General features: G+C 48.6%; 1 protein-coding gene across 2 annotated transcripts in view; it reads left to right on the top strand.

Annotated features, from left to right (window-relative positions):
- Positions 1-445: 445 nt before the first annotated feature.
- Positions 446-14,864, top strand: part of PPARD (peroxisome proliferator activated receptor delta) — an 87,995-nt gene continuing 73,576 nt past the window's right edge. Inside the window, exons 1-2 of one of the 2 annotated variants that reach the window (XM_041762852.1) lie at positions 446-585; positions 4,688-4,771. The gene's annotated coding sequence lies outside the window, so the exon portion shown is untranslated. Of the gene's footprint in view, positions 586-2,078; positions 2,102-4,687; positions 4,772-14,864 lie in introns of those variants that run through there. The other variant, XM_041762939.1, reaches the window with a different exon arrangement.

Here is a 14,864-nt window from a genome sequence, read left to right as displayed (position 1 = left end):
AGAGACATCGAGGGAGAAGCAGGCTCCTCGCAGGATCCCCAGCGTGGGACTTGATCCCTCCACCGGGGATCACGACCTGAGCCAGAGCCAGACGCTCAACCACTGAGCCACCCAGGCGTCCCTCTGGGGCTGTTTCTTCACTGGAAGGGCGTGGAGGCTGTATTAGACGACCTCTAAATTCTCTTCCAGCTTTAAACTCCCTTTCGTGATACTTGCCAGGCTTGTTTTACTGGCCCTGGAACATCCCCACTCTCGCGCCCGCCTCGGCCGCCGCGCCCGCCTCCCGCACCAGAGGGCGCTGCAGGCGGGCGCTGGGTAGCGTGCGGTGGGCGGAGTGCAGAATCAGGACGCGCGGTGATTGGCCCCAGCCGGGGCGGAAGGGGGCGTGGACAGAAGCCGAGGGAGGCCCGAGCTGCGCGGTGACGTCAGGGTGGTGGGGGCGGGGCCGAGCCGCGCAGCGTGTGACGCCGCGGCCGCCGCGGAGCTGGGGATTAATGGGAAAAGTTTTGGCAGGCGTCGGAGGAGCCTGCGGAGCCTGCGGGACCGCGGCGGCGGCGGCGGCGGCGCGGGAGGCGGCCGGGGCAGGTCAGTCCGGGGCGGGGAGACGGTGGGCGGGCGGCGGCAGGGGGCGGCGGGCCGGGGCTGAGGCGGCCCGCGGGGCCGGGGCGCGAGGCCCGGCGGGGAGCGGGCCGGGGGGAGCGGCAGGGGTCCGCGGGCCGCGCGGCTGCGGCTTCCCGGCACCCGGGCCCGGGCCGGTCCGCGGCGGTGTGTGGTGCTCCTGGCGCCCCGCCGGCCCTGCGCCCCCGAGCTTAGGGACCCCCGAAGCGCGGGGCCTCCCCCACGCGACTCTGTGCCCTCTCTTGGGCCTAGTGGCTCCGTCTCCTGCCCCTTCTGTGTCCTGAGAGAGCCGGGTCTGGGGCTCGGGGTCCTCTCCCGTTCCCTCCTGTTGCCTCTGACCCTCTTCCTTCGTCCCTTCCCTGGTGTCTCCAGATCCATGGGTGCCCTCTCTACCCAGGGTCTCTGTCCCTGTCCGTGTCTTTATCTCCTGCCTTCTCCTCCCATCCTTGCCCTGTCATTGCTCTCTCTTCCCATCCCTGGCTCCCTCTCTGGGTGACGGGTGCTCCTCCTCATCTTCGCGGCGTTATGAGGCTCTTTCAGCCCCTTGCCGGCAGTCCCTATCTCCCTAAGCCCCTTCTACCCTGGCTCCCCCCCCCCCCAGGCCCTGTTTTTGCCCTGTTTCTCCCTCATTTCCTTGTGATTGAGCCTTGTCCCCCTGCATTCCTGTCACCTACCTCCCATTCCCTCACTTCTACTCTGGGAGAAGAGTTAGCTCCACACGCTGCTTTGCTTTCCCTTGACTTGCTGTTGAGACACCGCTGGGTTGGGGTGGGGGCTGTTCAGCCAGGGATTGAAGTAAGGGGCTGAACGTCCGAGGTAAGCAGCAGGCATGTCTGTATGGGAGCATTTACTTGGGTGTTGCATCAGGGGTGAGGTCCAATTTGTAGACCATTCTTCTGATCTCAGCTTTAAAACTTCCCCTTTATGGGTCTGTTGACTTCCAGGAACCCTTGGGGAGAGAGCAGCCGCTGAGTTGGGTATGTGCCAGGGGTAACTGGAGGCCTTGTCCAACTCTTTTCCCCTTCCAGGAAACAGGGCTCTATGTCTTTCCACTCTGGATGTACCAAGCACAGTTATACAATCATACTCCAGATTATCTCTGCCCTCATTCCCACTCTGAGCCCCGTCCCCAAGAGCTAAGAGGAGTCTTCAGAAGTTGTGCCCCAGAGAATGCCTTACCCTTTTCTTCTGTACTGGCTCCAAGACATTTTTTTCTTACTTGAGTTTTGAAATAGATTGCCAGCCCGATAGCCCTGGGGCTGGCAGGCATCTGCCCCAGGCATCTGCCCCATCTGTTATTGGTCACAACCAGCTTCTGATTTTCACTCTGCATCTCTGAGCCACTGAGTGTTAGGGCCTTTGATGTCAGTCACTTAGCAGGTTCTCTCGAAGATTCTTCTCCCTCCATTTTCCCTGAGAGCTTCATTTCCTATCCATCCAAGAGAGAGGCTGATCCTAAGTTCTGGTCCCTTTGCCCTGTCAGGTGGGTACCTGCCTGGGAAGGTTGTGGGACTGCATTAGATGGTGTCAGGAATTTGAGTGGCTTCCAGTCACAGGGATGTCCTGTCTGCGGCTAGAGAGCCCACCGCCTTCCTGGTATGTCTGGGGGTTTAACCTTGTCAGGCAGAAAGTTCTTTTCAGATGCCTTCTATCTTAGCTCCTTTATTTGGCGTTGGTACCCTGGAGAGATCTTTAGGAAATAACATTATCCTCTGTTTCTACTCAGTCTGATCTTGGAGGATTCTGAGTGCGTGACCCACTCACGTTTAGAAATGAAGGCCTTTTGGGGAGCCTGGGTGGCTCAGTCAGTTAAGCGTCTGCCTTCAGTTCCAGTCACGATCCCAGCGGGAATCCTACTTCTCCTTTTCCCTCTGTCTTACGCTTGTGCTCTGTCAAATAAATAAATAAATTTAGGGATCCCTGGGTGGCGCAGCGGTTTGGCGCCTGCCTTTGGCCCAGGGCGCGATCCTGGAGACCCAGGATCGAATCCCACATCAGGCTCCCGGTGCATGGAGCCTGCTTCTCCCTCTGCCTATGTCTCTGCCTCTCTCTCTCTCTCTGTGACTATCATAAATAAATAAAAATTAAAAAAAATTAAATAAATAAATAAATTTAAATAAAGTATGCTCTGTCAAATAAATAAAATCTTTTTGGAAAAAAAAAAAAAAGAAATGAAGGCTTGCTGTTTCACCTGGCTCCGGGTTTCTAGGTCTTCTCTTTTGAGAATCCTGCTCTCTGTCTTTGAGCCAGAATTGGACACAGAATTGGCACCCTTCAGGAGCTGTGGTGGAGAGCCAAGTGAACCAGCTTAGACCAGACTTTACGTTTTGGAATCCTCTTGTGCACTGACCCTTTTCTGTGAAAGGAATAGGACTGTGGATGGCTGAGCCAGTCTCCTCTCCACTGACCCCTCAGCCCCTTCCTAAACAGTACTTGGGCAGGATAAAAGGGGTCCCTTGTTCTTATGAAGAGCAACCTTCTAGGGTTTTAATGGGTCGTTCTGATGAAGTTGAGGTTGTGTGTTTGGCAGTGAGTTGGTCCAACCCCTACTCCCAAGGACTTTACCTGACTCTTTTGAGAAGTTTGCTACTCCTCTGTCTTCACTTACCCATTAGTGGTTACACTCCACCGAGGCAGCAGGTGAGAAGGGCTTAAGCAGAGGCCAAGCCCAGACCTTACAGAATAGTGTGGGCACCACCAGCTCTGCTGGATAGCTTCTTGCAATTTGTCCACTCTGCGGCCTTGGTGGATGGTCAGGGTTATCAGTTACCAAGTTCCCATCCAGTGATTTTTGCAGAGTTTGGGTCAAAGGTGTGGGCAGGCAGGCCCCTGACATTATTCTCCAGATAGTGTAGCCCATCAACTCCTTAGTTGAATGGACTGATTCTTTTTGTCTGGCTGTCTTTCTTCTTGCTTGTCTACCACTCTTCCCCCTTTGGCATGGGCCTCTACCCATTCAAAAAAGAATGACCCTTACCCCACCTATGGTCCCTCAGATCTCTTCCCTAATGCTTGACAGAGGCCAGCCAGTGTTGTACGCCGGCCGGGGAAGCATGTAAGCTCTGCTTTGGAGAGTGCAGCTGTTCTGGCTGTTGTGCAAGCTGTCCCGAGGGCCTGCAGATCCTGGCATGTCCTGGGACAGTGCAGCTCCTCTGTCTCAGGAAGAGTTGGACCTGTCACTTCTAAAGGCTTCAGCTGTATGTCTTGTCTCACTGTGGCCTACCTCCCAGGGTGCTCCCTGGTGGCTGGAAGCTAAATTTCAGGGCTTTCCTCCAGGGCCTAGTAGGACCTGGAAGTGCCAGGAGTTTCCCGATTGCCCTGCACTGTCCATGCTGGGATCATTCTCTTTTTTCCTCCCTATGCAGCATTTCCAAGGACTTTGTCTGTCTTGCCAGGCTCTGGCTTGTGTCATGTCAGAAGTTCCGTGTGCGATGCCTTTGCCTGTACCATGTTGCCCCAGATTGCACAGTGGCTGCTTCTTGTAGATGGTTTGATGTCCTTTAAGTATTTTTCTGTGCCTTTGGATCCAGGGGAGGAGCCATTTGCAGCAGCTGTGTTTCACTGTGTCAGAGGTGAGCTGGACACTTGTTTGAGCCTGGCAGGGAGGAGATGGCCCCTTGCGTCAGGTTTCAGACATGTGGGTCTTCTTGGCAGATGGTTCCTGGCCTTCATAGCTCAGAGGCTGGTGATTAGGGTGTGACTCTAGTCCTGTGGCCATTAGGCTTTGGCCAAGGACTCAAGCATGACTCAGGGCATCTCCATTTATGAGCTGCCACCTGTGGGGGGATGTTGGGCTCCAGGTCCTTCTTCACTTTGCCAGCAATTTCTGCCTCCCCCTGGTAAAAGCAGCAAAGCCGGTGTCTGCTTACTTGGAAATGAGCAGACTACTTCCAGGATTTGCTGACTCAGGCTCAGAATAACCTGTCTCAGGGTGTGCATGTGTGAGGGACAAAGAAAGAGCCAGTTTAGGAGCAGTTTCTGAGCTTTGGTGTTTAATTACAACATTAATGATGCTTTTCTGGCCCCTGGCACCTCAACTAAAGATATTGGGTTTCTTTCTCTTCTGCAGTGTTGCGTGGTGTTTTGGGCATGCACATGGTACTCACGCAGTGGCTTCTGTTCACTGACAGATGAGGACAGATGCACCAAAGAGGTAATGCCAGTTTCCTTATACAAAGACCCCTGATGACTGACTGACACATCCCAGATTTAGGATCCTGGCCTAAAAGATAAAATAATTTCACTGGGGCTGAGTTCCCAGATCCCAAGTGCCTGTCATAACATTTGGTACTCATTGCTTACACATAGCAAGCTCTTAATTAAATAATTATTAAATGTCTATGGCTTATGTAGTTTTGGGGGGAGCATTGAGATTTCTCACCTTTAGACCCGCTAAAACAAATTCTACAAGGGCAGAGACTGACTTACTTTGTTTCCTGTTGTGTCTAGGTCTGCCTAGCACTGAGGAGATGCTAAATATTTGTTGAATGAATCAATATACAAACTTTTCTCTGTTCATATGGGTACCAGGCCACAAAGATGGTGTCTGTCATTCTCTTTCATTTATGTAATAGACATTTCTGAGTGTCTGTTATGTACCAAGCACATACTAGACACATGGGAAATGGTGATAGAAAAAAACAGATTCAGTCCCTGTCTGTTGGGTCCATAGTTTGTTGGCATATATGAGATCTGGGCATAACACACAAAGGTTTTTCCTTCCATCTCTGCTGGTATAGTAGGCCCTCACCAGAGTCTGACAATGCTTCTGGGCTTCTCATTACTGTTTCCCTGTTTGTTTGTTCTCAGGATGCCTGGCAGATTTTATAAACTCTCAGAAGGGGAGCTACAGGGAATTCGATGTTCATTGTCTCAACTATTTGGGAGGCTGGGCTATGGTGAAGTCGCTGCTGGGGGCCAGGGGAAACATGCGCTCCTGTCTGATTTAATCTCTGAAGTTCAGTGGTTCCAGCAGCTGTTTATGGGCTTCACTTCCCTTTCTCTGCCTTTAACACCCTGTGGGGTTTCCTGTTGCCTAACAGGGTGCTGAGCCCATATGGCTGTCAGTCTAGGGGGGTCAGGTCGTTTGTGGATCTTGCAGGAAGGCCTTAGGCAGGGGCCCCTCCTGTTGTCAAACCCATATCAAGTCCTTTCCTTTGAAGGAAATGTGAATGAGGAAGAAGGAGGGTGTGGGAGGCTCCCTAGGTTCCCTGGGAGGGAATAAACGTAGCAAGGAGAACTACTGAGTTAATTGCTGTGTCCTTTGCTCCAGCAGCAGCTGGCCACAATGGCAGCAACTGTACATGTCCAGGCATCACTTGTCCAGTTTATCCCTGGTCCTAGCAAGAAAGTTCTTTCTTAGTTTCCACTGTCAAAGGTGAGGCTAGAGCTTTATCAGATTTTTCATTGCTAATCTCAGAAGACTGTAGTTTGGTCGTTATCTTAGTCTTTCCCATCTGAGGCGCTTTTGTGGGTCAGGTCCTGTGACAGATGTTTCAGATACGTTCCTTGGCTGTGCACCTCCCCGGCCCCGCAAAATGTGGAGTCTAGCCGGGAAGAGAAGACATAGGCACAAAAAGATTTTTGAAAATATTAAGAGAGCTAATGGGTTCTGAGAATATGGTCAGGGATGCTCATTTAGAGGAGCAGGTCATCACTTTGAATCGGCTTTGTCCCTGAAGAAATTGGGTTTCAGATGGGACCTTGAAAGAAAGTTGGTTTATTTTATTTTATTTTTTTTTAGAAAGTTGGTTAATTTTGAAGGCAACTTTAAAATGTCGTAAACAAACAAAAAAAATAAAATAAAATAAAATAAAATGTCGTAAACAGCAATTCTCAAGCTTCTTGACCTCAAGAACCCCTCTCTTAAAAGACACTTTTAAAAATCATTAGAGACCCATGAACTTTTGTCTACCATAGTAGAAACTAATAAGCTCTGAAGAATTTTTTTAAGTTACTAATTTATTCATTCATTTATTTTTTTTTCATTCATTTATTTTTAAAAGATTTTATTTATTTATTCGTGAGAGACACACAGAGAGAGAGAGAGAGACAGAGACACAGGCAGAGGGAGAAGCAGGCCCCATGCAGGGAGCCCAACATGGGACTCGATCCCGGGTCTCCAGGATCACGCCCTGGGCTGAAGGTGGTGCTAAACCGCTAAGCCACCCAGGCTACCCTATTAATTCATTTAATGTAATAATAAACCCAGTACATTTACCACAAGTGACATTTTTAAAGAAAAAATAGCTATTTTTCAAAATAAGGTTGAGAGAAGTGGCATTGTTTCACATTTTTGGCGATCTTTTAATGTCTGCTTTAATAGAAGACAGTTGGATTCTCATAACTACTTCAATGTTCAGTCTCTTGAGGTATGTTGTTGTATTTGAAGGCTATGATGAAAATATGGCCTCACACAGATAGGTAGTTGAGAAAGAAAGGGGTAACAGCTTTTAATAGCTTTGGCAGATAATTGTGAATATTCTTTGGTACTATACCAAACCTCAGCAAGTGGTAGTTTCTTTCTTTTCTTTTTTTTTTTTGAAGATTTTATTTATTCATAAGAGACACACAGAGAAACAGAGACAAAGGCAGAGGGAGCAGGCTCTCCGATGTGGGACTTGATCCCAGGACCCCGGGATCACACCCTGAGCCAAAGGCAGATGCTCCACCATTGAGCCACCCAGGTACCCCAACAAGTGGTAGTTTCTTAAAGGTTAGTTGGAATGTAGAGTCTGAAACCTTACCACAAGTTTTCATACTTTGTGACATTAAAATCCATTGGTCCATCTTGTACTTTGCATAGATCTTTTACTTTAAGTTGGTCATCAGAACTGCTAAATGTTAACATATTTCATTTTACAATATCATTAAGTCATAGGAATACTACTGACCTCAACAGCAAAGCATTCAAGTATTGGGAGGCTGTCAAGCTCAGAGTGGGGATACAAGTTTTCCATAATTTGGATTTTCTCTTGAAAGCTTGATTTTTGTCACTGGTAATACACTGTCAGGGTTTTTGTTTGATTTTTTTGTTTAAGTATTTTATTTATTTCAGAGAGAGAGTGAGAGCATATGCCTGTGCATGTGTGGGGAGAGGGGTAAAGGGAGAGGGAGAGAGAACCTCAAGCAGACTCCCCACTGAGCATAGAGCCCGACACAGGGCTCAATCCCATGACCCCAAGATATGACCTGAGCCAAAACCACAAGTAGGGTGCATAACCGACTGAGCTGCCCAGATGCCCCCATACTGTTAGGTTTTTTTTTAATTGAGTCTCCGTTTTTTGTTTTTTGTTTTTTAAGATTTTATTATTCATGAGAGACACAGAGAGATAGGCAGAGGAAGCAGCAGGCTCCCTGTGGGGGACCCCAATGCGGGACTCAATCTCAGCACCCCGGGATCACACCCTGAGCCAAAGGCAGCCACTCAACCATTGAACCACCCAAGCATCCTTGACTCTCCATTTTTAAGAAAAAGTCTGTCAAATACTCAAAACCTAAATAATTATAATTTGTTACTCTTTTCTTTCAAGTAAAAGTGTTGTTTCATGAAAAAAAAAGAAGACTAGCTTGCAACGCAATCTCAAATTTTTCCTGAGACAAACAATGACTCTTATTTTGTTACAAGAGTATTTAAAAGACATATACTTCAAGGTCATTATTTAATAACGTCAATTTTTATCATCTAGGACATTTTTTAAAAAAGATTAATTTATTTATCTTAGCACACAAGGAGAGGGAGAATACCTCAAGCTGGCTCTAACTCCCCACTGAGCATGCAGGGCCAACTCCACCATCCTGAGGCCATGACCTGAGCTGAAATCTTGGCCAGCTGCCCAACCTACTGAGCCACCGAGGTGCCCCTCATCTAGGACATTCTTAAGTGAAATTGGAACTTTATTATCTTCCCTGGTTCTTTAGGTTGACTAGGCTCATCTGGGCAGTTCTCAGTTGAGGTATATTGCTTTAGTCAGATGGAGGTTGGAGCAGGAATCATGTGGAGGTTCAGCTGGGCTGGACATCCACACTGGCTAACTCACATGGCTGGCACTTGGTACTGGCTGTTGAGTAGAGTACCTACATATGGCCTCTTCATGTGCCTTGGGCTTCTCACAGCATGATGGCTGGATTCTGAGCAGAAGCATCCCAAGAGTGAGTATAACGAGAGATCTAAGCAATGAAGGGCAAGGTTTCGGGCAGCCCCGGTGGCGCAGCGGTTTAGCGCCGCCTGCAGCCCAGGGCGTGATCCTGGAGACCCAGGATCGAGTCCCACGTCGGGCTCTCTGCGTGGAGCCTGCTTCTCCCTCTGCCTGTGTCTCTGCCTCTCTTTCTCTCCCTGCATCTCTATGAATAAATGAATAAAATCTTTAAAAAAAAAAATGAAGGGCAAGGTTTCTTAAAACCTAGCCTAGGAAGTGACACTGTCAATTTCTTTGTCTTTTCTTGGTCACAGAACCGGTTCAGATGCAGAGGACTATACAGGGTATGAACACCAAGAGGCATGGTTCATTGGGAAGGAGAGAGAGCTCCTTGGAGACCAGCTACTACTGCTTTTGAGTATCCCTTATATGAGATAGCCTGGCCTGGGATGGAGGGAGACGGAGAAGCAGGCCCTCCACTGAGCAGGGAGCCTGACTTAGGGCTCAATCCCAGGACCCTGGGACCATGATCCTAGCCAAAGGCAGACACTTAACTGACTGAACAACCCAGGCGCCCCACCACTGATGGTTTGAGTAAGAAATCATTGTTAATATTGCACAAAAGTGGATTAAATAGAGGAAGAATGGAGGTAAAGAGTTTAGGTAGGAGACTACTGCATAGTCTGAAAGGAAATTCTTCATCATATTAAATCTGAGTTCCTCTGGTTGCTGTTAAAATTACTGATTTTGAAAAAAAAATAAAATAAAATTATTGATTTTGATCTATCAGCCACACAGATTAAGTACCCAGAGCGGGACTAGAGAAACCCCTCTCTACCCTCATTTAGGAATGCTGATACCCAGGAGAGATCAAAAGCTTCACAGTGTGGGGACGCCTGGGTGGTTTAGTGGTCGAAGGTCTGCCTTCAGCACAGGGCATGATCCCGGGGTCCTGGGATCAAGTCCTACATCAGGCTCCCTGCGAGGAGCCTGCTTATCCCTCTGCCTATATCTCTGCTTGCTCTCTATGTCTCTCATGAATAAACAAATAAATAAAATCTTTAAAAAATAAAATCTTAAAAAAAAGCTTCACAGAAAGTAGAAGGCAACTAAGTTAGGCTTTATCGTCTGGGTCCAATAGGAGGTTAATCCTTCTTTATTTATTTAAAATTTTTTTATTCATTTATTCTAAGCGTACGTGAGCTGGGGGCAGGGTGCAGAGGCAGAGGGGGAGAGAGAACCTCAAGCAGACTCCCCACTGAGCACAGAGCCTTGATGCAGGGCTCTATCTCCAGACCCTGAGATCACGACCCTGAGTTGAAACCAAGAGTCAGATACTTAACCAACTGAGCCACTCCGGTGTTCCTAATCATAATTTGTTAAAAGAGGGAACCCTGGGTGGCGCGGCGGTTTGGCGCCTGCCTTTGGCCCAGGGCACGATCCTGGAGACCTGGGATCGAATCCCACATCGGGCTCCCGGTGCATGGAGCCTGCTTCTCCCTCTGCCTGTGTCTCTGCCTCTCTCTCTGTGTGTGTGTGTGACTGTCATAAATAAATAAAAATTAAAAAAAAATAATTTGTTAAAAGAAAAAGCAGAAGAAAGCTAAAGGTTTACATAACTGCACAGACAATATTTCAGATACTCTTCAGTTTCGCCCTCGTAGACCACTAGGAGGCAAGAGAAGAGTGAGAGGAAGAAAGATGGACAAATTCGGGAATGGTAGGAAGAGGGAGGAAGAAGGGGGTCAAGGGGAGAGAACAGCAAAAGAAGTTTGAAGGAGGTCGAGATGGGAGGAACTGCTCAAGGCTGACATTCCAGGGAGATGCTGGCTGGAGGGAGGGCTGGCTCCCTCTGGGCTTCCCTGGGGGCCTGGCCTCTGGCATTCAGCACCTCTTGTCCTCATCCTGTCTCTGGCTTTTCTCTTGGTGAAGAGGCCATGAGAAGAGCTGGGGTAGATTTGCTGTTGTTTTTTTGAGAGGGAGTGGGGACCTGGGGGACCAAGAGTCACCTGGGGGTGACTCTCAGCTCTCATGTGTGGAGTCCTGACTTGATCAAAATAAACCTTGGGCAGTGCTTGTTCATCCCCTCTCTTCTGAGGCAGGGAGCTCAGGAAGAAATGCCTTTCTGAGACAGTTCCTTCCCTAATTTACCAGCTGTGGCCCTGGGAGCCCAACCTCAGTATGGGGAGCCTGTGGATTCTGTTTCACAGTCGGTGTTCTGGGCAGTGCACCTTGACGCCGCTTGTTTTTCCTTTTCCAAGTCCAGGCTTCAAAGCCTACCTCCCACAGCCTTGTCATCCCAGCAGCCGTCTGGAGACCATTGCTGAATTCTTCACAGCTCATGGTGACACACCTGTGAAAGAGTTCTCTCACGAGGAGGATCATGAGTGGAGAGGCTCCCCAGTGTTGTGAGGAAACCACTTCATGCTTAAGTTCGTTTCTGTACTGTTAGACTGATAGGTATCTACAAACGGATTTTCACTGCCTTCATTTGTATCTTCTATAACCCCTTTGATCTTTGTCTTATTATTTTGGCACTTCCCTCATCCAAGAGTTACAACCTCAGAGGCACACAGTCATTTGGCTACTATTCCAGTGGAAGTACAGGCCAACTCTGCTCTCCCAATGGCAGCCTCAGCCACCCTACACACACAGTCTGCAGGACCGCTTTCCTCAAAAACAGGCTGTCCTTCAGTTTGCCAGACGCCAGAGCTTTACCTATTTCATCCCCTCTTCCAAACAAGCAAACAAGATGTGTTTTCCTCAGTTCTCCTCGTTTCCAACGTTGTCTTACGAGAACTTTACTTTCTTCCTCCAGTTCGATTTCCTTTAGCACCAGGTTTCTATAGCACTATCCCCAGTCCTGTAGACATTTTGGGGTGGGGAATTTGTTATTGAGTGGGCCTCAATAACACAGGCAGAGGGAGAAGCAGACTCCCTGTGGGGAGCCCGATGTGGGACTCAATCCCCGGACCCCGGAATCACGACCTGAGCTGAAGGCAGATGCTCAGCCACTGAGCCACCCAGGCGCCCCGGCATGCAGTTTTTACAATGGAAATGTTTTCTCCTCAGTCACCTCTCTGGGCCCTTGAGGACTTTGGGGAGGAGTGAAATAATTCACAATGAGGTAGCATGTTGCAACTAAGAAGCCTTATGATTTCTATGCAACAGAGGCATGGTGTCCAAGACATAAATCAGTGTCCTGGAATGGTTGGGTTTGCCATGTCTTGCTTTTACAAGTATTTCAGTGCCTAGACCAAAACCACCTTCCTGTAACTCCCAGAGGTGCTGTGTAGAATAGAGTTGGTAATACGTAGCAGGTAGACTGTTATTAACGGGTCTGTTCCTGGTGTCAGATGTTACCATCTGATCTGGTGCTCTGATCACAGCAGTCTTCCTCTCCAAAGCCACATGGGTTCTCAGAACCCTCTACCCATGGCAGCTCTCCTAAGAGGAGGCTTACCTGTCATCCCTGGTCATGAGCTTGTTTGTCTGGTGCAGACCATTTCTTTCCAGCTTCGCCTTCTGCAAAAGCCTTCAGGACAGTCCAGAGATCCTGATAAATTCCCCCTGGCCCTCAGCACTTGCATCTTGGGATGAACTCCTGTGTGGTCCATTGGAAGCTCTAGGTTGGAGACTACCCTTCTCCTCTAAGGAGGCCCTCCAAAGGCTAGAATGCTTTTGGGCATTAATGAAATGAATTCCCTAAAATGAATTCTCCACCCTTTAGATAATAGCAAGCAGTGATAACAAAAGAAAGACCCTGGCCCAGGACACTGCCAAGATTCCTGCTCTGACCCTTCTTTCACGTGGACCAAAGATATGAACTCTTCCACAGTTTTGGACTCTGTCTACCTTGGTGGTAGACTGGGTAATAGCCCCTGAAGCTATCCAGGCCGTAACCCCTGGGACCTGTGGATGCTACCTTATAAGGCAAAATGGACTTTGTAGATGCGATTAATTTAAGGATCTCGAGACGCAGAGATTATCCAGGATTATCCGAGTGGGCCCTAAGTGCAGTCACGAGTGTCCTGTTAAGAGGGAGGCAAAGGGAGATTTGATATAGAAGACAAATGTGACTGCTGCAGCCAGAGCTACCCCATTGGCTCTGAAGATGAAGGAAGAGGCCAGGGAGCACAAGGAACACAGTTCTAGAAGCTGGAAAAGGCAAGCAAGCAAATACTCCTCTGGAGCCTCTGGGAGGAAGTATAGCCTTGCCAGTACCTTGATTTTGGAGTAAAACCAATTTTGAACTTTGACCTCCAGAACTCTTAAGAGAATGTGTTTTAAGTGTTAAGCTTGTAGTAATTTGTAACAGTGACAGTAGGAGGCTGCCCCAGGGCTCATTTGCCTCCAGGCCCAGGCGGTGACTCGGCTAGGTCCCATTCTTATTTCGAGGCAGTCATAGAGCACCTCTTTTATGGCAGTTTAAGATCCTAGGTCCTCCTTTACCCAGATTAAATTTGAAGCAATACGCTCTTTGGAGAAACCTTTTAGGGAGTTTTTGGGGATAAAAGAGAAGGCCTCAGGTAGTGTCTGATTCTTGCTTTTGGAAGTCACCCCACACCTTCAGAATCAGATCAGTAAGAAGGGGTTTCTTTCAGACTGTTGAGGATCCAGGATTAGTTTAAATCTGACTCCACTTCCGTCTTTCTCCCACTCATTATTATGCGGTTACTGGGTTCCTCCTATATGCTAGGCATTGGGGGTGAGGAAGTGAACAAAGCAGATAAAAAAAGTCTTGTGTTCTCATGGTGGTTGTGGTGGAGAAAGAGAAGAGAGCCAGAATTACGTAGCTAGCATGTCAGGTGGTGGTAAATGCTATATCAAAAAATAAAGCAGAGAACACCAGGATGGCTCATTGGTTAAGTGGCTGACTTTTGGTTTCAGCTCAGGTCATAGTCTCAGGGTTGTAAGATTGTGTCAGAATCTACACTCCATGTGGAGTCTGCTTCAGATTCTTTCCTTCTTTCTCCCCCCCCTCCCCTGCTCACACATGCACACATGCTCCCTCTCTCAAGTAAGTAAATAAAATCTTAAAAAAAAAAAAAATAAAGCAAGAAAGCAGTAGTGGCACTTTTAAATAGAGGGCTTAAGGAAGGCCTCACTGAGAAGGTAATATTTGAAGCTCAAGAGAAGAATGAGCCATGTGTGGGAAGAACCTCAGCAGAGGGAAAGTAAATGCAAAGGCCCTGAGGTAGGAACATGGCTGGTGTGTTGAGGACTAGTCAGGAAGCCACTGTGGCTAGAGTTAAGGGAGGGGAGGGGAGGTCGGAGATGTGACTGGGCCTGATCACTCTGGACCGTGAAGTACTGTAAAATCTCTTACTTCACCTGGCCTTTAGCCTCTTCCCTCCTTTCCCCCTCTTCACACTGCCTCTCAGGCTTCATGCCTGTGTTCCTCAGTTCCTTTCTGTAGAATGTGCATCATGTCATACCTAGGGTACATCAGTAGGTAAATATAGTCCAGTGAAAATATTAGAAGAGGAGGAAAAAAGCAACTCCTTCTTTCTGAATAATAAAAGCAGCTCCACTGTTAGTGCTGATATGGGAGCCACGTTCCTAGAAATGGAATGAGAAGAGAGCCAGAATTATGTAGCTAATGGCATGTATGAGAGTGGAAGAGATGGAATGAGAAGAGAGCCAAAATTATGTAGCCAATGGCAGGTTGGCTGCTCTGCTCTCTGCAGGCGGTTCTGGGGTGGTTCTTGGGGGTACTCACTTCAGTCACCCTCCTCAGCCCCATGAGGACCTCCAGGCCCCCATGCCTGCTACTTCTTTTCACTCTGCTCTTCCTGGGCTACTTAGAGGGGCTCCTACAGTTGCCCACCTGAAATTCTTTCTTAACAGCCCCCTTACTTCCCTGCCCTTCCTCCTAGGAGGCCTGCTATCTCCCCAGCTGCCCAACCAGGTGTCTGAGGACTGCCAGAAGAGAGCAAAACACATAAGTGCATGCGCTGCCACTGTGTATTTCTGGTTGTCACTTAGATTCTCAGCACCCACAGGCCTGCGTCTGCCATGTCTCAGAACCCCTGACTCTTCCATTCCTGGGAGTGGCTGCCTCAAACCTCAAGACTCTGCCTCCTCCAGGTCCTCATGGTGTTGCTT

This window comes from Vulpes lagopus, chromosome 1 (genome assembly GCF_018345385.1).
Source record: "Vulpes lagopus strain Blue_001 chromosome 1, ASM1834538v1, whole genome shotgun sequence".
Lineage (NCBI taxonomy): Eukaryota > Metazoa > Chordata > Mammalia > Carnivora > Canidae > Vulpes > Vulpes lagopus.
This window is presented reverse-complemented; position numbering and strand designations above follow the sequence as displayed.